The 23800-nt window shown below is 37.7% G+C and overlaps 1 pseudogene; it reads right to left on the minus strand.

Moving 5' to 3' along the window:
- Nucleotides 1–8741: 8741 nt before the first annotated feature.
- Nucleotides 8742–9940, minus strand: LOC126946395 (N-acetyllactosaminide beta-1,3-N-acetylglucosaminyltransferase 2-like; annotated as a pseudogene).
- Between the last annotated feature and the right edge of the window lie 13860 nt (nucleotides 9941–23800).

A 23800-nucleotide genomic window follows, 5' to 3' on the forward strand; every position in this document is an offset into this window, starting at 1 on the left:
ACTTCATGACTAAAACACCCAAAGCAATGGCGACAAAAGACAAGATTGACAAATGGGATCTAATTAAACTAAAGAGCTTTTGCACGGCAAAAGAAACTATCATCAGAGTGAATAGGAAAACTACAGAATGGGAGAAAATTTTTGCAATCTATCCATCTGACAAAGGGCTAATATCCAGAATCTACAAAGAACTTACACAAATTTACAAGAAAAAAAAAAAACAACCCCATCAAAAAGTGGGAGAAGGATATGAACAGATACGTCTCAAAAAAAAGATATTTATGAAGCCAATAAACATATGGAAAAAAACCTCATCATCACTGGTCATTAAAGAAATGCAAATCAAAACCACAATGAGATGCCATTTCACGCGCCAGTTGGAATGGTGGTCATTAAAAAGTCAGGAAACAACAGATGCTGGAGGGGATGTGGAGAAATAGGAATGCTTTTACACTATTGGTGGGAGTGTAAATTAGTTCAACCATTGTGGAAGACAGTGTGGTGATTCCTCAATGATCTAGAGCCAGAAATACCATTTGACCCAGCAATGCCATTACTGGGTATATACCCAAATGATTATAAATCATTCTACTATAAAGACACATGCACACGTATGTTTATTGCAACACTGTGCACAATAGCAAAGACTAGGAATGAACCCAAATGCCCATTAATTATACGCTGGATAAAGAAAATGTGGTACATATACACCATGGAATACTATGCAGTCATAAAAAAGGATGAGTTCCTGTCCTTTGCAGGGACATGGATGAAGCTGAAAACCATTATTCTCAGCAAACTAACACAGAAAGAGAAAACCAAACACCACATGTTCTCACTTATAAGTGGGACTTGAACAAAGAGAACACATGGAAACAGGGAAGGGAACATCACACACCAGGGCCTGTCAGGGGGTGGGGGTCTAGGGGAGGGATTGCATTAGGAGAAATACCTAATGTAGATTATGGTTTGATGGGTGCAGCAAACCACCATGGCATGTTTATACCTATGTAACAAACCTGCACATTCTACAAATGTATCCCAGAACAAAAAATATGATAATAATAAAATAATTTTTTTAAAAAGAATCCTCATCTATAAACACAAAAATATTTCAAGAAAGTATGTTACAAAATAGTACATACAAGCAATAATTTGACAGAATCTTATTAATTCTAGTAATTCATACCCCCAAAAATGGATTTTAAAGTTCAAAAATAATATTTTGCCTTATTTAACATGTTACAACTTATCATTTAAAATATTATTATTTAGTTAAATATTTCATCAATGACACTGTATAGATAAAGTATTACACAAAATATATTGTAGAAAATGTTTTGGTCTTTGATCTGAACAATAAATAAAAACATAGGCACTTCTACACAGAGACAGGGAAGCAATCACTAGTCAGAACAATAATCTTGTATAAGCAACATATGAAAATATGACAATGATAAATCCTGGCATTTTAAATTGACAAACACTTATGTGAAAGTCTGCAACTTCAATATTTTCACTCAAGTTCAAAAGTTACATGTTTTCCTGGCCCATACTGAAACTTCACGAACACAATATGGTTGCCAGGGGCATTTCAATCTTCAGTTGGCCCTTGAAGAATCATACACATTATTTTCAAATAGTAAAATGAAATAACAATTATGATACCACCTAGTAAATCAAATATATATAAGAAAAAATAAACTCTCTTTCTCATTGTTACCATGAGACCACAACAATATAAATTAAATGAGTGATTCTTATTTTGTAAAATTAACTAACATAAGAAACTACCATTGGGGTGGCAGAAAATTTCAAGAGAAGTCAATTTTTCTAGACAATTTTTAAAAATCAGCCAAATCTCAGAAGAATAAATAATTCAATTTCACAAAAACCTCCAAATCACAAATAACAAAGTCATTATAACCAATAGGTTTATAAAAACCTGAATTACAGATAAATCAATCTTTATTATGGGTAGTAGGAGGTATTATTGGGTATTAGGTAGTATGATGTAGGAGGGCAAACCAAAAATAACAAAATGGTCAAATTACAGAAACACGATTTCATATGAAAAGAGGGCATAAATTAATAAATAATGACCACCAGCTGGTAGGAAGGATCAGAATCAATCATCCTACCATATCATCCATAAAAAAAATACATATTTTTGCTTTCCCTCTTCACATAAATATGAAATTGAAGGGTTTAGAGGCTCTCAAATGGATACTACTCATAAAGCAATTTTAATGATTTAACATAGAAATTATGGTAGGTGGGGGAGAGGCCAAGATGGCCCCCAGGAAAGAGCTGTGGTAGAAGGCTCCCACCAAGAAGAAAAAATGGTGAATGAATTTTGCACTGGCAACTGAGGTATCTAGTTTCTCTCATTGGGACAGACTAGTCAGTTGGCACAACCCATGGAGAGCAAGGAAAAGCAGGGTGAAACAATGGCCCAACTGGGAGTCACATGGGGCAAAGGGAGCTCCCACCCCCAGCCAAAAAGGTAGTGAGTGTGTTAACTCGCCCTTGAAATCACGCTTTATCCATGGATCTGTGCAGCCTGCAGATCAGGAGACAACCCTTGTGAGCCCATGCCACCAGGGCCTTGAGTCCCAAGCACAGAGCCGTGCAGATTCTCTGCAGCCACTCAGCTGGAAACTGCCTACGACTACCAAGTTTCTGGAGGACGGGGTGGCTATCATCATTGCAGATGCCTGCTATCTAACACAACTGAGCTCCTGGAGGGAGGGGTGGCAGCCATCACCTCAGCTCCAGTCTGCTGTTTTTCCTCTGCCAGTGCTGGGGAGACTGTGTGGTTTGGAACCAGGAGGAATTCCCCACAGTGCAGCACAGCAGCTATGGCTGATTGTGGCCAGACTGCCTCTTTATGCTGGACCTTGACTCATCCCTCCTCACTGGGTGGGGCCTTCTTTGGGAATCTCATCAACTCTAGCCAGGGGTTTACAGACAGAACTCTAATCTCCTTGGGACAGAGCTCCTGGGGGGAGTGGTGGTCATGGTCTCCATGGATCAGTGGATTTAGTCTTTACCCCTGTTTGCACTGAAGAATCCAGACAGTCCAGATAAGTGGGATTCCCCCCAGTGCAGTGCATCCCCTCAGCAAAGGGGCAGCCAGAGTACTTCATTAAGTGGGCCCCTGATCCTGTGCCTCCTGACTGTGTCAGACCCCCAGCAGGGGTTGCCAGACACCTTACATAGGAGCATCCCTGCAGGCATCAGGTTGATGCCCCTCTGGGACGGAGCTCCCAGAGGAAGGAACAGGCAGCCATCTTTCTTGTTCTGCAGCCTCTACTAGTGATCCCTCCAGGTGTGGAAGGGACCCAGGCAAAATACAGTCTGGAGTGGACCCCCAGAAAACCACAGCAGCCCAACAGAAAAGGGGCCTGACTGTTAAAAGAAAGACAAATGAACAGAAAGCAACAACAGCAACAGCATCAAAAAAGAAGTCCCCACAAAAACTCCATCCAGAGGTCAGCAGCCTCAAAGATTGAAGCTACATAAATTCATGAAGATAAGAAAGAACCACTGAAAAAATGCTGAAAACTCAAAAAGAGCGCCTCTTCTCCTGCAAATGATTGCAACACCTCTCCAGCAAGGCTATAGAACTGGGCTGAGGCTGAGATAGATGAATTGACAGAACAGGCTTCAGAAGGTGGGTAATAACAAATTTTGCTGAGCTAAAAAAGCATGTTCTAATCCAATGCAAAGAAGCTAAAAACCATGATAAAACATCACAGGAGCTGTTACCCAGAATAACAAGTTTAGAGAGGAAAATAAATGACCTACTGAAGATGAAAAACACAACATGAGAACTTCACAATGCAACCACAAGTATGAATAACTGAATAGACCCACCAGAAGAAAGAATTTCAGAGCCAGGAGACTATCTCGCTGAAAGAAGACAGGCAGCAAGATTAGAAGATAAAGAATCAAAAGGAATAAACAAAACCTTCAAGAACTATGGGATTATGTAAAAACATGTAAAAACAAACAAGCAAACAAAAAAAACTTATGACTGATTGTGGGTACCTGAAAGAGACAGGGAGAATAGAACCAAGTTGGAAAACATATTTTTAGGATATCATCCAGGAGAACTTCCTCAACCTAGCAAGACAGGCCAACATTCCAATTTTTCAGGAAATCCAGAGAATTCCAGTAAGATACTTCATAAAAAGATCAACCCTAAGGCACTTAATCATCAGATTCTCCAAAGTCAAAATGAAGAAAAACATGTTAAGGGCAGCCAGAAAGAAAGGCCAGGTCATGTACAAAAGGAAGCCCATCAGACTAACAGAAGACTTTTCAGCGGAAACCCTACAAGCCACAAGAGTTTGGGGACCAAAATTCAACATTCTTAAAGAAAAGAATTTTCATCCCAGGATTTCATATTCAGCCAAACTAAGCCTCTTAAGGGAAGGAGAAATAAGATCCTTTTCAGACAAGCAAATGCTGAGGAAATTTGTCACTCCTAGGCCTGCCTTGCTAGAGCTCCTCAAGGAAACACTAAATATGGAAAGGAAAAACCATTACCAGCCACTTCAGAAACAAATCGAAGTACAAAGACCAATGACAATCAAGTCTGAAAAAAAAAAAAAAAAAACACTAGCATTATGATGACAGGATCAAATTCACACATAACAATAGTTACCTGAAATGTAAATTGGCTAAACATGCCAATTTAAAGACAAAGAATGACAAGCTGGATAAAAAGTCAAAACCCATCGGTGTACTGTATTCAAGAGACCCATCTCACATGCAAAAACACACATAGGCTCAAAATAAAGGAATAGAGGAAAATTTATCAAGCAAATGAAAAGCAGAAAAATGCAAGGGTTGCAATCCTAGTTTCTGACAAAACAGACTTTAAACCAACAAAGATCAAAACAGACAAAGAAGAGCATTACATAACGGTAAAGGGTTCAATTCAACAAGAAGACTTAACCATCCTAAATATACATGCACCCAATATGGGAGCACTCAGATTCATAAAATAAGTTCTTAGAGACCTACTAAGAGACTTAGACTCCCACACAATAATAGTGGGAGACTTTAACACCCCACTGTCAATATTAGACAGATCATCGAGACAGAAAATTAACAAGGATATTCAGGACTTGGACTCAGCTCTGAATCAAGTGGACCTGATAGATATCTACAGAATTCTTCACTTAAAAACAACAGAATATACATTCTTCTCAGTGCCACATGGCATTTATTCTAAAATCAATCACATAATTGGAAGTAAACACTCCTCAGCAAATGCAAATGAACTGAAATCAAAACAGTTTCTCAGACCACAGTACGATCAAATTAGAACTCAAGATTAAGAAATTCACTCAAAAACACAAAACTACATGGAAATTTAACAATCCACTCCTGAATGACTGCTGGGCAAATAACAAAATTAAGGCACAAATCAAGAAGTTCTTTGGAACCAATGAGCGCAAAGAGACAACGTGCCAGAATCTCTGACACTCACCTAAGGCAGCGTTAAGAGGGAAATTTATAGCACTAAATGCCCACATTAAAAAGCTAGAAAGATCTCAAATTGACACCTAATACCACAACAAAAAGAACTAGAGAGCCAAGAGCAAACAAATCCCAAAGTTAGCAGAAGAATAGAAATCGCCAAGATCAGACCAGAACTGAAGGAGACAGAGAAAAAAACAATGAACACAGGAGCTAGGTTTTTGGAAAAAAATAAAACAGACCACTAGCTAAACTAATAAAGAAGAAAAGAGAGAAGAATCAAATAGAAACAATAAAAAATGATAAAAGGTATATAATCACTGATGCCACAGAAATACAAACAACCATCAGAGAATACTATGAACGCCTCTATGCAAATAAACTAAAAAATCCAGAAGAAATAGATAAATTCCTGGACACATATACCCTCCCTAGATTGAACAAGGAAGAAGTTGAATCCCTGAATAGACCAATAACAAGTTCTAAAATTTAGGCAGTAATAAATAGCCTACCAACCAAAAAAATCCCAGAACCAGATGGATTTACAGCTGAATTCTACCAGAGGTACAAAGAAGAGCTGGTACCACTTCTTCTGAAACTATTCCAAACAAATGAAAAGGAACAGACTCCTCTCTAACTCATTTTATGAGGCCAGCATCATCCTGATACCAAAACCTATCAGAGATACAACAAAAAAAGAAAACTTCAGGCCAATATCCCTGATAAAATCAATGAAATAATCCTTAATAAAATACCAGCAGACCAAATCGAGCAGCACATCAAAAAGCTTATCCAACACAATCGAGTCAACTTCATCCCAAGGATACAAGGCTGGTTCAACATATGGAAATCAACCAACATAATTCAATATATAAACAGTACCAAAGACAAAAACCACATGACTATCTCAAGAGATGCAGAAAAAGCATTCAATAAAATTTAACATCCCTTCTTGTTAAAAACTCTCAATAAACTAGGTATTGATGGAATATACCTCAAAAGAATAAGAGCCATTTATGACATACAGCCAATATCATACTGAATGGGCAAAAGCTGGAAGCATTCCCCTTGAAAACCAGCACAAGACAGGGATGCCCTTTCTCACCACTCCTATTCAACATAGTATTGGTAATTCTGGCCAGGGTAATCAGGCAAGAGAAAGAAAGAAAGGACATTCAAATAGGAAGAGAGAAAGTCAAACTGTCTCTGTTTGCAGATGACATAATCCTATATCTAGAAAACCCCATTGTCTCAACCCAAATGGTTCTTAAGGTGATAAGAAACTTCAGCAAAGTCTCAGGATACAAAATCAATGTGCAAAATTCACAAGCATTCCTATATGGCAATAATAGACAAACAGAGAACCAAATCATGAATGAACTCCCATTCACAATTGCTACAAAGAGAACAACACAACTAGAAATATGCTAACAAGGGAAGTGAAGGACCTCTTCAGTGAGAACTACAAACCACTGCTCAAGAAAATCAGAGATGACACAAACAATGGAAAAACATTCCATGCTCATGGATAAAAAGAATCAATATTGTGAAAATGGTCATACTGCCCAAAGTAATTTATAGATTCAATGCTATTCCCATTAAACTATCATTGACATTCTTCACAGAATTAGAAAAACTACTTTAAAATTCATATGGAACCAAAGAAGAGCTCATATAGTCAAGACAGTCCTAAGCAAAAGAACAAAGCTGGAGGCATCACACCACCAGACTTGAAAATATACTACAAGGTTGCAGTAACCAAAACAGCATGGTACTGGTACAAAAACAGACACATAGACCAAAGAAATGGAATAGAGATCTGAGAAACAAGACCGCACATCTACAACCATCTGATCTTTGACAACGCTGACAAAAACAAGCAATGAAGAAAGAATTCCCACCATTAATAAATGGTGCTGGGAGAACTGGCTAGCCATATGCAGAAAATTGAAACTGGACCCCTTCCTTACACCTTATACAAAAATTAACTGAAGAGGGATTAAAGACTTAAATAACAAAACCTTACAAAGCAAATCTAGGCAATACCATTCAGGACATAGGCACAGGCAAAGATTTCCTGATAAAAACATCAAAAGCAATTGCCACAAAAGCTAATATTGAAAAATAGGATCTAATTAAAGTAAAGAGCTTCTGCACACAAAAGAACCTATCAACAGAGTAAACAGACAACCTACACAATGGGAGAAAAATTTTGTAATATATCCATTTGACAAGGGGCTAATATCCAGAATCTGCAAGAAACTTAAACAAATTTACAAGACAAAAAAACAAACAACTCATTAAAAAGTGGGCAAAGAACATGAACACACATTTCTCAGGAGAAGACATTCATGAGGCCAACAAGCATGAAAAAAAGCTCCACATCACTGATCATTACAGAAATGCAAATCAAAACCACAGTGAGATACCATCTCATGCCAGTCAGAATGATGATTATTAAAAAGTCAAGAAACAACAGATGCTCGTGAGGCTGAGGAGAAAGAGGAACACTTTTACACTACGGTAGGAAAGTAAATTAGTTCAACCATTGTGGAAGACAGTGGGGCAATTCCTCAAAGACCTAGAGGCAGAAATATCATTTGACCCAGCAATCCCATTACTGGGGATACACCCAAAGGAACACTACTCATTCTATCATAAAGATACATGCACATGTATGTTGATTTCAGCCCTATTCGCAATAGCAAAGACATGGAATCAACCCAAATGTCCATCAATGATAAACTGGATAAAGAAAATTTGGTACATATACACCATGTAATACTATGCCGCCATAAAAATGAATGAGATCATACCCTTTACAGGAACATGCATGGAGTTCAAAGCCATTATTCTCTGCAAACTAAGGCACGAACAGAAAACCAAACACCACATGTTCTCACTTGTAAGTGGGAGCTGAAGAATGAGAAAACATGGACACAGGGAAGGGAACAACACACACTGGGGCTTGTGGAGGGGGAGGGGGAAGAAGAGCACCAGGAAAAATAGCTAATGAGTGCTAAGCTTAATATCTAGGTGATGGGTTGACAGGTGCAGCAAACCACCATGGCAAACGTTTACCTATGTAACAAACCTGCATGTCATGCACATGTATCCCAGAATTTAAAAAAAAAAAAAAAAAAAAAAAAAACCTAAATTTAATTTTTTAAAAATATTGTAATGTGAGAACACAACATGGGAACTACTCAAAAGACACCTTTCTATGCAAAATTTAGTTTGGATATATTTTAGCATTTTAAATAAACATTTTGCAACCAAGACCAAATATCAATCATCTCTTTAGGTTTTCTACTATGTACTAACATCAGATCTATGTGGGAACAAATGTTTTCTTGTTTGTCTCCTTCATATCAAATGTCCTGAAGCCTTTGTGTTTCTCTGGAACAAGGCTAAGTTTTTGAAGGCACATTCCAGTATAAAAATCATCAATAGGTTAGAGATGGACCCAGTCATGATATGGTACAGCCTCAGAGCCAGGTGGCTGGACTAGAGGAATCCGCCCACCCCCTTGCATAGCGTGAGTAGAGGACAGAGTAAAGGACTTCTAGAATGTAGTATTTCAGCTTCGTATCCCCATGAGGTCCAGCATTGTGGATCACATCACCTATAAACAGATCTTTGGCTTTTTTTCTTGGATAAGCTATTCACGTAATTCAGTATGTGATGGGTGTTCACAAAAACATCATCTTTGTCTTTGAAAACAAACTGAGTGTCTTGGCAGGAAGTACTTACCCAGAGAGAAACAATACTTCTTTCAGAGACAAGTTGAAGAAAGTGCCTCTATAGCTCCGCATAAAAACGTCTTGGTGCTTCTCATTCTCAAATTTCAGCATATCAGAAAAGTCCGGGTGGTTGACCTCTGGGGGTATCTGGCCCAGCAAGAAAACTTACATCACCCTTTGGTTTCCCACGTTGCTTTCTGTGACCCAGGAATCCGGAATCACTTGCCTTCTGGCAAAATGCGGAGTGAGGTATGTAATCACCATAAATAAGAAGTGCTTCTTTGCACATTTATCTGGCTAATCTATAAGCAGTGAATCATTGCGGCATCTCAAATACATCAGAAAGTCTTCAAATCTGTCTGGGAAATTGTTAAAATCTGTAACCACTGACGTGACCCTCAAGTCAGGTTCACTGTAATTCATATGACATATACTGGAAAACCGGTACACTTCCCCATCTGGTTGGCCAACGTACTCAGGATGGGATTGTATCACTTGTTCAGCTTTTCTTGTTCTCTGTTCCAGTTTGCCTCCAGAGGTGTAGCAATCTTCCAAAACTTCTCTTTAGGTATTATTATTAACCCACCTTACATTTATTATTATTATTGGCTACTGCTTTTGGAGGCTTCCACAATCAAATAAACGAAGACATTTGCCATCATCAGGTTATCCAACAACTTTATTCTTCAACGTCCAACACTCATTTCTCATATCTTGTCCAAGACTAGTTCCAGCTCGGTGGGGCAGGGGCACGGGGCAGGGGCACGGGGCGGGGGTGGGAAATGACTGCCATACCCATTTTTCCCACGCTGCTCCATGCTGCTCAGCCCTGAGAAGGCCACAGCTCAGCCTCTATGGGCGGTCAGGCAGTGGGGACAGCTCTAGTTCACCTCGCCTTGCCTCCAGCACTCGCCACTGCAGCCGATGTGCCTCAGTCCGGGTTCCATCTTCAGCTCCTAGCACAGGTGCCACTGCCACCCTGGGGTGCCTCGCCCGGCCCCCTTACTTTTTCTTTTTTTTTTTTTTTTTTTTAACTGTTTAAAATAAAGTACTGGTTAACAACCCTACTAGGTACATTGGTACACGGAATAGACATTCTCTTCGAGAATGGGAACAACAACAACAATTCTTAGAAGTGATAACTTTATGCCACGAGACACAAAAATTCCCCCAAGAAAAGTCTCAATCAATAGCCTAATCTTCCATCCTAAAAGCCTAGGAGAAGAAAAAAACCAGAGCAAGCACAAGGAAGAAAATAATAAACATTAGCGTGTAAATAAATGGAACAGAGACTAAAAATAGATAAAATCAATGAAAACAAAGGTTATAGTTTTGAAAAGCTCAACAAAATTTACAAACATTTAGCTACACTGACCAAGAAAAAGAGAGAGAAGATTCAAATTACTAGAATCAGAAATAAAAGAGGGGACATGACTACCAACATTATGAAATAAAAAGCATTGGCTGGGCACAGTGGCTCACGCCTGTAATCCCAGCAATTTAGGAGGGCCGAGGCAGGCGGATCACTCGAGGTCAAGAGTTCGAGACGCCTGACCAACATAGCAAAACTCCGTCTCTACTAAATATACAAAACTTAGCTGGGCGTGGTGGCACAGACCTGTAATCCCAGCTACTTGGGAGGCTGAGGCACAAGAATCGCTTGAACCCAGAAGTAGAAGTTGTAGTGAGCTGAGATTGTGCTACTGCCCTCCAGTCTGGGCAACAAAGCAAGACTCTGCCAGGAAAAATAAAATAAAATAAAGAAAAAGAAATAAAATACAATGAGCAATTGTATACCAACAAATCAATAAATTAGATAATTTATGTGAAATGGATACATTTTCCAGAAAGACACAAACATACAAAATGGACTCAAGAAGATATATATTTTTTAAATCCAAATAGAAATACAACAAATAAAGAGATCAAATCAGTAATGAAACTACCTAAAAAAAAAAAAAAAAAAAAAATCCCATGCCAATATTTCACTCGTAATTTCTTCAAACATGTAAAGGATTAACACCAATGCTTCTCAAACTTCTCCGAAGGGTAGAATAGGAGGAAACACTTTTCAATTCACTTTATCAGGCCAGTATTACCCAAATACCAAGACCAGACAAACATTATACACACACAAGCTAAATACTAATATCCCTTATGAATATAGATGCAAAAATCTTCGACAAAATATTAGCAAACCAAACCCAACACGTAAAAATAATTATACAAGACTGTACAATATAACCAAGTGAAATTTATCCCAGGAATTGAAAGCTGATAACATTTGTAGACCAATCAATATAACATACTGTTTCAGTCTGTGCTGCTATAACAAAATACCACAGGCTGCGTAACTTATAAAAAACAAAAAATATATATTTTTTTTCATAGTTCTGAAGGCTGCCAGGTACAAAATCAAGGTGCCAGCATTTAGTATTTGATGAGGACTGCTGTCTGGTTCCAAGATGGTGCCTTGTTGCTGCATCCTTCAGAGGAAATGAATACTGTATCTTCTCATGGCAGAAGGGAGGGAAGGGACTGAAGGGCAGGAGAGTGTCTCCTTCAAACCTGAGTGTTTTATAAGGCTGCTAATCTTATTCATGAGGGTGGAGTCCTCATGACTTAATCACCTCCCACAAGCCTCACTAATTAATATTGCTACATTGGGAATAAAGTTTCAACATGAATTTCGGAGGAGACACCATCTTTCAAACCAGAGTGTGCACCGTGTTTATAGAATAAAAAGCAAAACCACACGATCATCTCACCAGATGCAGAAAAAGCATCTGACAAAATCCAGTGCCTTTACATGAAAAAAAAAAAAAAAAAATTCAATGCACTAGGAACAGAAGAGGACATCCAGAACTTGATACAAGGAATCTATGGAAGTCCCACAGCTAACATACTTAATGATTAAAGACTGGAAGCGTTTGCCCTAAGATAAAGTATAAGATAAGGCCATCAATGGATGAATGAATAACGGAAATGTAGTATATGTACACAGTGGAATACTATTCTGCCATAAAAACAGGAAGGAAATCCTGCCATTTGCAACAACATAGACGAACCTGAAAGACATTATGTTAACTGAAATAAGCCAGGCAGAGAAAGACAAATATGACATGATCTCATTCATATGTGGAAACTAAAAAAGTTGATTTTATAGAACTTAAATCGAGAATGGGAACAACAACAACAATTCTTAGAAGTGATAACTTTATGCCACGAGACACAAAAATTCCCCCAAGAAAAGTCTCAATCAATAGAACTTGAGAGTAGAATGGTGGTTACCAGATAGGGAGAGTTGGGGGAGGAGGTTGAGGTGATGTCAGTCAAAGGATTAAAAATTATATTTAGATAGGAGGAATAAGTTCAAGAGATTAATTGTGCTACATGGTAACAATAGTCAATACAATATAACTCCAGCATTGGAAAAACGTTAAGAGAGTTAATGTTAAGTGTTCTCATCACAAAAATAACTTGTGAAGTAATTTCCACATTAATTAACTAGATTTAGTCATTCGAGAATGTATATATTCCTCAAAACATCACTCGTACATAATAAATACATGCATTTTTTTCTGTCATTTAAAAGAGAAAAAAAAAGAACAAGACAAGAATGTCCACTTTTACCACTGCTACTCAACATTGGACTGAAGGTTATAGCCAAGCAATTAGATTAAAAAATGAAATTAAAAGTATCCAATTGGAAAAGAAGTAAAACTATCTCTATTTACAAATGACATGATCTTATATATTGAAAATCCTAAGAAATCCATTAAAAATATAAGCTAATAGGCAAGGTCAGCAAAGATTTTGTATACAAGATGAATATAAAAATTCAAATTTTTATCTATGCAGTAACAATGAGCAATCTGAAAATGAAATTAAGAAACAATTATACTTGTGATAGCATCAGAACAATAAAATACTTAGGAATGAGCTTAACAAAACCAGAACAAGATTTGTTTGCTTACAACCATAAAACATCATTGTGTGGATGACGGAACAAATATATACAACAAAGTAGGGTGGAAAAGATCGTAGTGCACAAAATAATACAAATGAGATAAAGAAGTTCCTTTAGTTACCTGTATGCCTGGGTCAGTCACCACCTAGCCCTGCTCTATTTTATTTCTTATCATTTCAGTTTTCTATACTTCCATTCATACATTCACTTTTCTATTCATGTAACAAATGTTTCTTGAATGCCTACTATATACCAAACATTATTCTAAGCATCAGTTTTATATTGGTGAATAAAACAAAGGTCCTTACTCCTATGAAGATTACTTTCTAGTGGTGGAAGAGAGACAGAAAACAATAAGCATCATAAGTACATTACACAGGTGGTAGAAAGTAATAAGTGCTAAGGAAAAAGAAGAAAAATTAAATGTAAAAGAAACTGGTAATGTGGGGTAAGGGCTAGGTAGATGGGTTGGTGAGTTAGATGACATTTAAATAAAGACTTACAGGAGGTGAAGAAGTTGGTCCTGTAGATATGGGTGGGGGTGGAGATGGAGAGGTTTTCAGACAGATGCAACAGCCAGTACAAAGTCCTTAATGAAGGAATATGCCTAGAATACTCAAGGAGTACCAAGGATGAAAATGTGGGTGGAGTGAAATGACTTGAAATAAAGAGAACAAATAGTAGGAGATTAAGATAGAGACATAACATAAGGGTCGTAAAGATTGTATAGGACCTTGTACTTATTGGTATGACTTTCTTATAAACTGTAAGTGAAATGCAAATCCATTGGAGAATGTTGATCAAAGGAGTAATGCAATATAACTTAACTTTTTAAAGAATGACAATTCATAATGTGTTAAGAATAGACTGTGGGTCAAGAATGAAAGCAGAGAGGTAAGTTAGATACTAGTGACAATAACACAAATGAGAAATTGTACCTTAGATTAGAGTTACAGCACTGGATATGGTGAGAAGTGGACAAATTTAAATCAGTGCTATTTGCTGATGGATTAGATGTAGGGTATGAAGGAACACTTCCAAACTCATTTTGTGAGGCCAGCACAACCATGATACCAAAACCACACAAAGACAAAACAAGTTAAGAAAATTACAGATCAATAACCCTGATGAACATAGGTGCCAAAATCATCCACAAAACACTTGCAAATTGAAATCAATAGCACATTTAAATTATTACATACTATGACCAAGTGGGGTTTATCCCTGGGAAGCCAGGACGGTTTAAAATTTGCAAACTAATAAATGTGATACACCACATTAACAGAATTAATAAAAAGCATATTATCCTCTCAATCATTGCAGAAAAAGTGTTTGAAAAAATTCAACACCCTTTGATGATAAAAAATGCTCTGGAACCTATTAATAGGTATAGGCACCTCAACATAATAAAGATCATATATGACAAGCCTACAGCTAACATAATACTCAATGTTAAAAATAAACTGAAAGGTTTTCCTCTAAGATCAAGAACAAGACAAGCTAGAATAGGCAAATCTACACACAGAAAGCAGATTAATTTTTGCCAGGGGCTGGGTGGGGGGACTGTAGGAAGATGGTGAGTGACTGATAACGAGTATGGGGATTTTAGGGGGAGTGTGATAAAAATGTAAAATTGATTGTGATGATGGTTACAGAACTCTGCGAATATATAAAAAACCACTGTATTGTACATTTTAAATGGGTGAATTTTGTGGTAATCACCTCACACATGTTAGCACAACCAGTATCCCATTATCTAGAAAGAGAGAAAGAGAGAGAGGGAGGGAGGGAGGAGGGAGAGAGAGAGGGAGGGAGGGAGGGAGAGAGAGAGAGAGAGAGAGAGAGAGAGAGAGAGAGAGAGAGAGAGAGAGGTATAGGAGAAAATGCGGAGAAATTCAAACTTTTTCACACTGTTGGTGGGAAAGTAAAATGCTGCTGCCACTATACAAAACAGTATGGAGCTTCCTCAAAATATTAAAAATATAATAATCAGATGATCCAACCATCCCACTTCTGAGTACATATCCAAAAGAACTGAAATGAAGATCTCAAACAGATATTTGTACTCCTGTGTTTATTGGAGCATTATTCACAACAGCCAAGATATGCAAAGAATCTAAATATTCATCAACAAATAAGTGAATAAAGAAAATATGGTAAAGACACACAATGGAATACTATTCAGGCTTATAAAAGAAGGAAGTTCTGCCATTTGCAACAACCTAGATGAATCTGGAGGAGATTATGCTAAGAGAAATAATCCAGTCAGAGAAGGGCATATACTGCATGGTTCCACTCATACGAGATATTTAAAATATTCAAACTCATAAAAGCAGAGTAGAATGGTGGATGTCAGGAGCTTGTGGGGAAGACAAAATGAGATTTTGCTCAATGAGCATAAAGTTTCTGTTATGCTGAATGAGTAAGTTCTAGAGATCTGCTGTATAACATAGCACCTATAGAAAACAACACAATATTGCACACTTAAAATTTTGTTGAGTGTAGATCTCATATTTAGTGTTCTTACCACACTCATACACACAAAGGACACTAGAAAACTTTTGGAGGGGATGGATACATTTATTATTTTGATTGTGGTGATGGTATCATTGGTGTATGCATATGTCCAAACTCATGAAATTATATACATTAGACACATGCAGTTTTTTTTATATCAACTATACTTCAATAAATCTGCTTCTAAAAAGGGAGGAATCAAAGATTGCCTGCTATTTCTGGCCTGATAAGCTAGAAGGATGGATGTTCATGAAACTATCTATTGTATTATTTCAATAAATCTCCCTTTTATCTAAAATAAACCTTACTCTCCTTTGCCTATGTCACATGTTACAGGATGGACTATTTTAAGTTCCACCAATCTGGAAAATGAACAAGGGAGTGAAGACTCTTCCATCTAAGAATTCCTTGCATTTACCTCATTCCCAACAGATTCCTCACTTCTCTAACCTCCTGAATAGAATGGGGTTCACATCAATTAGATAATTTGAGAGACTCGCCATATCAACTAAGCAAAGAGTTTAAACGTGTTGGAGACCCGATTCCACCAAATCGAAGAGAATCACACATCTGTTTACATTGAGAAAGCCTCCTACTGCTGATGCTTCCGGAGACTTTTCCTTCAGAGGACATGGACCAAGAAAAGCAGTGGAACAGAAGCAGTGTCCAAAATGTGCTGTGTCCCTTAGGCATTTACCAGCCTGAATGAAATAGAAACAGCAAAAGAAAAATGCCTCTACGTTTCAGAAAATTGTATTTCATTCCAGTGTAAGGGCCAGATTGTAGTCTCTTCCACTGCTTTATTTCCAAAGATCTAAATGATAAGACAGGAGTAGTTCTTTAATGTTTAACAAATGTCCATGTTTCAAGTCTAAGCATAATAACAAGCTCTCTCCAAAATGCAAAATTTATGTAATTATAACTTCTTTGGAAAGAATAATTAAGAAAATTCAAGACATTATATTAGCAACTCTTTCATAATAGGGGAAAAAGAAATATAAGGAAAAAAGGCAGAAATTATTGAACTTTTTTTTAAAAAAAAAGGACAAATGTAGAGGGTTTTCAAAGTAACGTTAACAATATTGCCCTTTATTTAACATAATGCATTGCTATTTCAAAAGGCATTTATGATTGTGCTATTATCTGAAAAAAGAAGAAACTGAGGCTCTAAGAAGTTATATGACTCTCCTGCTTGAGGTCATTCAACTAGATAGCAATCAAAAAATGACAAGAATCTAAGCCCTAAAAATTGTGCTTACAGTTTTTTGCTACTATATCAATGTTACCTTTCAATTTTAAAACTAAAACGAATGAGGAAAGCAGGTAGAAGAAGAGGGCTTTCCTTCTCCTTAATGGTATCAAAAGGAAATTATGTAGGTTTCAAGTTATTGCATGACTATACATAATAAAATTCAGTTACCTGTGGAGTTACTTATGATTGACAACCAATTCGTCAATTAATGAAAACAGAGGTAATATTCTAGCAAAGGAACATGGTTTCTAGAAAAGTCAATAGGTTACTGTAGCATCTTAGACTGGGAACAGAGGTGCGGAAATATCTAAACTGCAGACACTTTGGAAAACGGTACAATGTTCACAGGCCTGAAAATGGTATGGTAGTTTTAACTATCAGAATCAATCTGATCTGGTGGCTCCTGCTAGTGATTGATAGCCACTGTAACTCTTCTCACAAAGTACCAGTTTTGGGGAGATGTAAAACACAATGCCTGGCATTGATTTAGCAGAAAAATATGCCTTTCTTTTGCTGAGCACAGCTATCTTAGGTACACTGCTGACATCAAAAGCAATTGCAAAGTCATCATGATAATTTGCATGAGTGCTTATCTTTAGAGATGTTTTGAGAACATCAGTGGGTGGGAAGTGACTTCATTTACCCTACACGATAACTAAGAGAAAGGGGGCTTTTAGGTATCTAAGATTTTCAAATATTGTATAGATATAAGAGACAGATACCAAATAAATATTTGAATTTGGGGGTTTCAATAAGTTCATAGAAAAGGGGAATTAAAAGGTAAAAATACAAACTATAAGCTTTATTTTTCAACATAAAGTTCATCAAGTTCAAGATACTTTTGTAAATAACACCAGCCATTTAGTTCATCTCTAAAAGCTGAGGGTCCTAGGAATCTAACCATGTTAATGTGATCTTATTTACATTATTAACTGAAGAAATATGGGTGCCTTTTATAGACTTTTAAAATATTTAATATTAGGAAACAAATGAAGTCAGAAGAAGACAAATTATGACTTTAAGGTGGATGCGTAATGACTTCCCATCAAAACTCTACCAAAATTGCCATTGCTGGATGAGAGAAATGAGCAGGATCATTGTACTGGTGGAAAAGGACTCTCTGGTGAAGCTTTCCTGGGCATTTTTCTGCTAAAGATTTAAATAACTTTCTCAAAATACTCTCATAATAAGCAGATGTTATTATTTGACCAGCCACAATGTCAACAAGCAAAATGACTTGACCATACCCAAAAAACTGTTGCTACAACCTTTGCTCTTCACGGTCCACTTTTGATTTGAGTGAATCACTTCCACCTCTTGGTAGCCATGGCTTTAATTAGGCCTCATTGTCAGGATCATACTGGTAAAGCCATGTTTCATCTCCTGTTACAATTCTTTGAAGAAATGCTTCAGGATTTTGATCTTACTTGTTTAAAATGTCTATTTAAAGCTCTGCTCTTCTCCTCAGCTATGCTGGGTGCAACAGTTTTGGCACCCATCAAGCAGAAGGTTTGTTCAACTTTAATTTTTCACTCAGAATTGTGAGAACTGAATCATGTGAGATGTCTGTGGCACTGGCTATTGTTTCTGCTATTAGTTGTTGATTCACTTCAATTAGGGCATGTGGAAGATGAGTGTTTTCCTCACAAAATTTGTAAAGTTAGTTGGCAAATTTATGTGGATGGTCTGCTGCTGCAGGCTTCCTGGTCAACATTACACTGTTCCTTCCTAATATGAGTTATCTATTTGTAAACTGCTGATTTCTTTGGGAGATTGCCTCCATAAACTTTTCATAAAGCATCAATAATTTTGCCATTCTTCCACCCAACTTTCACCATAAATTTCATGTTTGCTCTTGCTTCAATTTTAGTAGAATTCATGTTACTCTAATACGGTCTCTTTTCAAATTGCATTATCCTTCTTAATGCCTCAAACTAGGTACTATTCAAAAATATTCTAACTAGTCAGTACAAGTTAATTTTTGTGCATAAATATTTTAAAATCCAAGCATAGTTTTTTTCTATAATACGCATTTTCCATGAAGTTTTTGAACACCCCTTGTATCACAGTAGACTTCCACTGCATTAGTTTCGGCAGGCTCTCCTTTATAAGAAAACAATACAACTGAGTCTATCAGTAAAGCAGATTTTTTTTTCAATTAAAAGAGAGACAGTTCCCTCATCCATCCACATTGCCTCCCAGATCCCCCTTAAAATTATAATACATATTTTTTACAGAGTTGGCTGAGATTACAGGTATAGTCTACGGCCAGGGAACAAAATAGGGCTAATTGCACTGTGAAGGGAGCAAACACTTGGCATCAGCTTTACTAATGATGTATCAATAGGGTTATGTGTCCACACTTAAGATAAAGCATAAGTTCAAACCCATCAAGGATATCATTTAACTATAAGGAGAATAGATTCCTACCAGCTGTTGATACTTTCTGTTTCAAATGCCTAAAAAAAATTTTTTGACGACTTTTTGCTAAATTCTTTGTGATACCTCCTCCAAAAAGAAAATGATGTCAGTTAGAAGTAAGATTCTAAGTTGACCAATGTAAGACTTTCTGATCTTTTAAAAAAATAAGAAAGACTTTTGAGAGTTTAGAATCCTAGAAAAGTTTATGGAAAATTATTCTGAATTCCCTTCTGAGATAATGTGAGCATGTCTTGGTTTAAGGCAATGTTTTTGACAAAATTTCCTTTCAAGATCTGTTCCAGTACTATAAATCCATCATTCTACTTGACATAATATCAATATTCTATATAATGGGGTTATGGTTTTGACTCTACAAACTCTCATCAAAGTGACAACAAGCATGGCTTTTGAAAAATGAAATTTTTTAATGCAGAACATTTGATTTTGACAAAGTAAATTATATATATTCCCATATTAGCCCATCTGCTTCATATGCAGAAAAATTCTATTCCTTGACCACTGGCAATTCCTAGAAAAGGAGACACTTGAAGAAATCAAGAAGGTCACAAAGCTATAAGAAATGTAAGAAAATGTACTTCTAGGTCACAGTAAGCCTTGGGGTTTACTGCTCCAGACAGGTAGCTGGGTGTGGAAACGTGAAGTTCTACATACATGAGCAAAGTAAGACTGTCAGATAGCATTAGAATTAAGTGAAAATAAAGAAACAGAGTTTTACCCTTTTCATGAAAGAAAAAAACATCCATCTTGTTTTTTAAATAGTATTTCCATTGAAAGCATTTGAAATCCCACCTAATTTAAGCCTCAAATGAAACTGAGACGTTTGCCTTTTGTCAAGTTCAGAAATGCATTGTCTTCTCAAAGGCACAATAACAAGGAGACAGGATAGAATCTCTTTCTCTTTTAAAACTATGTAAATTGAGAATAAACAATTTTTTTAAATTATTGTGCTGCTTTTGGGCTGTGAATAATTTTCTTACAACTGTTGAGCCATCTGTTAAACAGAGAGGTCTTGCTTGTTCAAAACGATAAACTTAATTTTTAAAAATTCCAACAGACAGGTTTTGTTTGAACCCTCCAAGCAACAAATACTCCAATACATAAAAGTCCATGGTATTCACGGGCCGATTAAGTAGAAAGGAAAATAAGCTATCTTTTGAAAATTATATTAAACACTGCTTTCCATACAGAAAGGACAACACAATCACACCTCTGAGGTCTTTCAGCTGAACCATCTATGGCCAAGTAAGGGACTGTTATGTTTTGTTGCTCCTCTTGACCTTGAAAGACTAGTCCTGAAATGAAGGAACCCAGTGGGACTATACAATCAATGGCGTAATTCCTAGATACACAGCCTTCTGACCATCAAATTCTTTATGTAGCTATCCCAATTTCAACACAACACACTACCCTCTTGTTACTAGCTCAATGTGTACTAAAATAAGACTATTTTCATTTATTTTTAGTGCATTACTTTTGACTCTCCAGTTTTTGTCACTTTCAGGGTCATCCATTGCTGTAGAAATAGTGCATAACTATGGCACAGTTACATTCAAAACTATAAGATGTTTAATGTCTTAGTTCTATGCATTATTACATTGTTCATTACAAAATAAAATATAATTCTAGTTGACTCAATAGTATCTGGTGAGCAGCTACAATTTCCTAGCTAACCATGTACTCTATTCTTAAATAAAATGACATATACTCTACTTAATTCAGAGCCCATCTTTTATAGTCCTTTGAGTTTCAAATTAATGAGATTTAACGATATTTATCTATTATCAGTCAATATGGTGATTAGCATTATGTTAAAAAGAAGCCAGTCCTATAATCAAGCTGTCCATCTAAAGAAGAGCAAATTTGTTATATATTAGCAAGAAAACATCAGCTGCCTTCATTAGATTAGAGACAGAAATGGTCAGGGCTAAAAACAATACAAGGAAGTAAAATGCATTCCCACAGAAATACATACTTTTCCAACAACAACTATATTTTCTATCTTGATCATTGTGCCCTCCTATGCTTCTCAAACTTACAATGAATCATGTTAAGGAGACAGAGAGTATCAGAAGGAGAGCATCAGAAATCCGGGGTCTGGTGAAGGGGAGGGGAGATAGAGAAGAACAAAATTACCTGGTGACCATCCAGCAGGCCCAAGACAAAAACTCCTTGTCTGAGATATTTAGAAGTAATTAGACTTACCTATTATCTAAAGTCACCTAGTTTCAGGACTGTTTTCAACTTAAAATTTATAGGTAACTAGAATTTATATACATCTCCAGAATGCATGCATGCCAGAAACACACTGTGTAACCCTTGCTGATATCAAGGCACCAAAATGTCTACAAATGTAATCATTTATCTTGCAAATTACCCTTAGGCTCCTACTTAAGGGTCCATAAATACCCCCAAGGAAAAATCCACAGTGGTGCTCTCAGTCCTCTTGCTGAGGCACCCTGCTGCACTCCTGCAGTGTTCTATTTCTTTAATAAAACTTCCCTTTTACAAATCTATACTGTTATTAAGTTCTTCTTACCAACCCGGAAGTCAACTACTTCCCTATGCTGGGGCTCTGACAGCAGTATAAAATCATAGAAGGCAACTAGGACAATTTCCACTGAAGCGTTTTTAGAGAAAAGTAATAGGCTTTTGTTGGCTCGTTGAAGTATGACATTTTTTAAGTTCTCAGGCTAACAAGCATTTGAGAGTACAACTAAGAATTTGTTAGCAGAGTGGACACATTTATGATTCCCATATTTCATAATCAATGAATAACATGATGGCATCAGATAGAGAACTACTGAAGGGCATTTTTATTTTTTTTTTCTTTGAGATAGAGTCTCATTCTGTCACCCAGGCTGCAGTGCAGTGGCACAATCTCAGTTCACTGCAACCTCCACCTCCTGATTCTCCTGCCTCATCCTCCTGAGTAGCTGGGATTACAGGCATGTGCCGTCACTCGTGGCTAATTTTTTGTATTTTTGGTAGAGATAGGGTTTAACCATGTTGGCCACGCTGGTCTCGAACTCCTAACCTCAAGTGATCTGCCTGCCTCAGCCTCCCAAAGTGTTGGGGTGACAGGCATGAGCCCCCGCGCCTGGCCAAAATTTTTTTTTTTCCACCTTGTTTTCATTTCAGGATCCCTGCCACCAACTTGGTGACTTGAGTCACAGTAGGTGCTCAGAAAATGGTTGTTGAATGAATAGATTAAAAGCATAGAAAAGAAAATCAATGATGATGGTAAGAGATGGGAAAAATAGGAAAGAAAGATAGAAACCCCAGTTTATTTTGGCCCATCAAAGAAAAATGAAATAAGCCACATGGACCTTCATACCTCCTGAACAGTGTCACAGTATTTTACCGTCATCCTGTAACCACCCAATAGGTTCACCTTGCCTGCTGCCTAGACAGAGCCCATTTATCAAGACAGGGGAATTGCAATAGAGAAGGAGTAATTCTAGTGGAGGCAGCTGAGGGGTAAAATGGACTCTGTGAGGGTCCTTTGCTTTGGTTGCTTAATGCACTATTTTTGTCCTGGTTGGCCTCCTGCCAGGAGGTGGTGCTTTCAAGAGACCATCATCTGTGGTAGTGGAAGAACAGGTGGTGGGCAGGGCCCTCGAACTCCCAAGAATGTATGCACTTTGTCTTCAGTTACCAGAGTGGTTAGGGAATGACCACTAGGCGGGGGCAGGGCTAGGCGTGTCTGGGCTCAGACTCCCCTTTGGTGGGTCTTACTGCTGCTGCTGTGGGGGATGGGGTGTGGTTTCCAGGTCAATGGAGTTATGTTCCTAGGAGGATTATGGCTGCCTCCACTGTGCCATGCAAGTTGTCAGGGAAGTGGGGGAAAGGAATCAATCTCAGGCCTCACTCAGCTCCCATGCAACCCAAAGTGCTGGTCTCACTCCCACCGTGCCCCCCATCCCCCAGCCCCTGCAACAGCCCAATTCTGTTTCCAGGAAGTGGGCAAGCAGGGCTGAGAACTTGCCCGACGCTACCCACCTTCCAGCTGCAAAAGCAAGAAGGGCTTTCATTCTTCCCCAACCTGTAGAGTCTGCACACCAGGTTCATGCCTTCCCCCAAGCTCTGACCAGGAGACTTCTCGATCACTTCAAATTGTTACAAAGCTCAGCTGGAGGTTTCCTTCTCCCTGTGGCCTTTTCCCAGTGCCTCTGGCCTCCTACCTCCCCAAGGACCCCTGTGAGGTAGGGCAGAAATGGCTTGCTAGGGGCGCCAGCAAGCCCACAGGGATTTTCCCACTGCTTCCTCTACCCCTGTGTTTCACTTGGCTCTCTAAATTGACTCCGATCCAGGTAAGGTCAGAATCTTCTGTAATCTAGACCCTCAGGCTCCCTACTGGGGGTGTGTGGTCTGAGGTGGACAATC

The sequence above is a fragment of the Macaca thibetana genome, chromosome X (genome assembly GCF_024542745.1).
Source record: "Macaca thibetana thibetana isolate TM-01 chromosome X, ASM2454274v1, whole genome shotgun sequence".
Classification (NCBI taxonomy): domain Eukaryota; kingdom Metazoa; phylum Chordata; class Mammalia; order Primates; family Cercopithecidae; genus Macaca; species Macaca thibetana.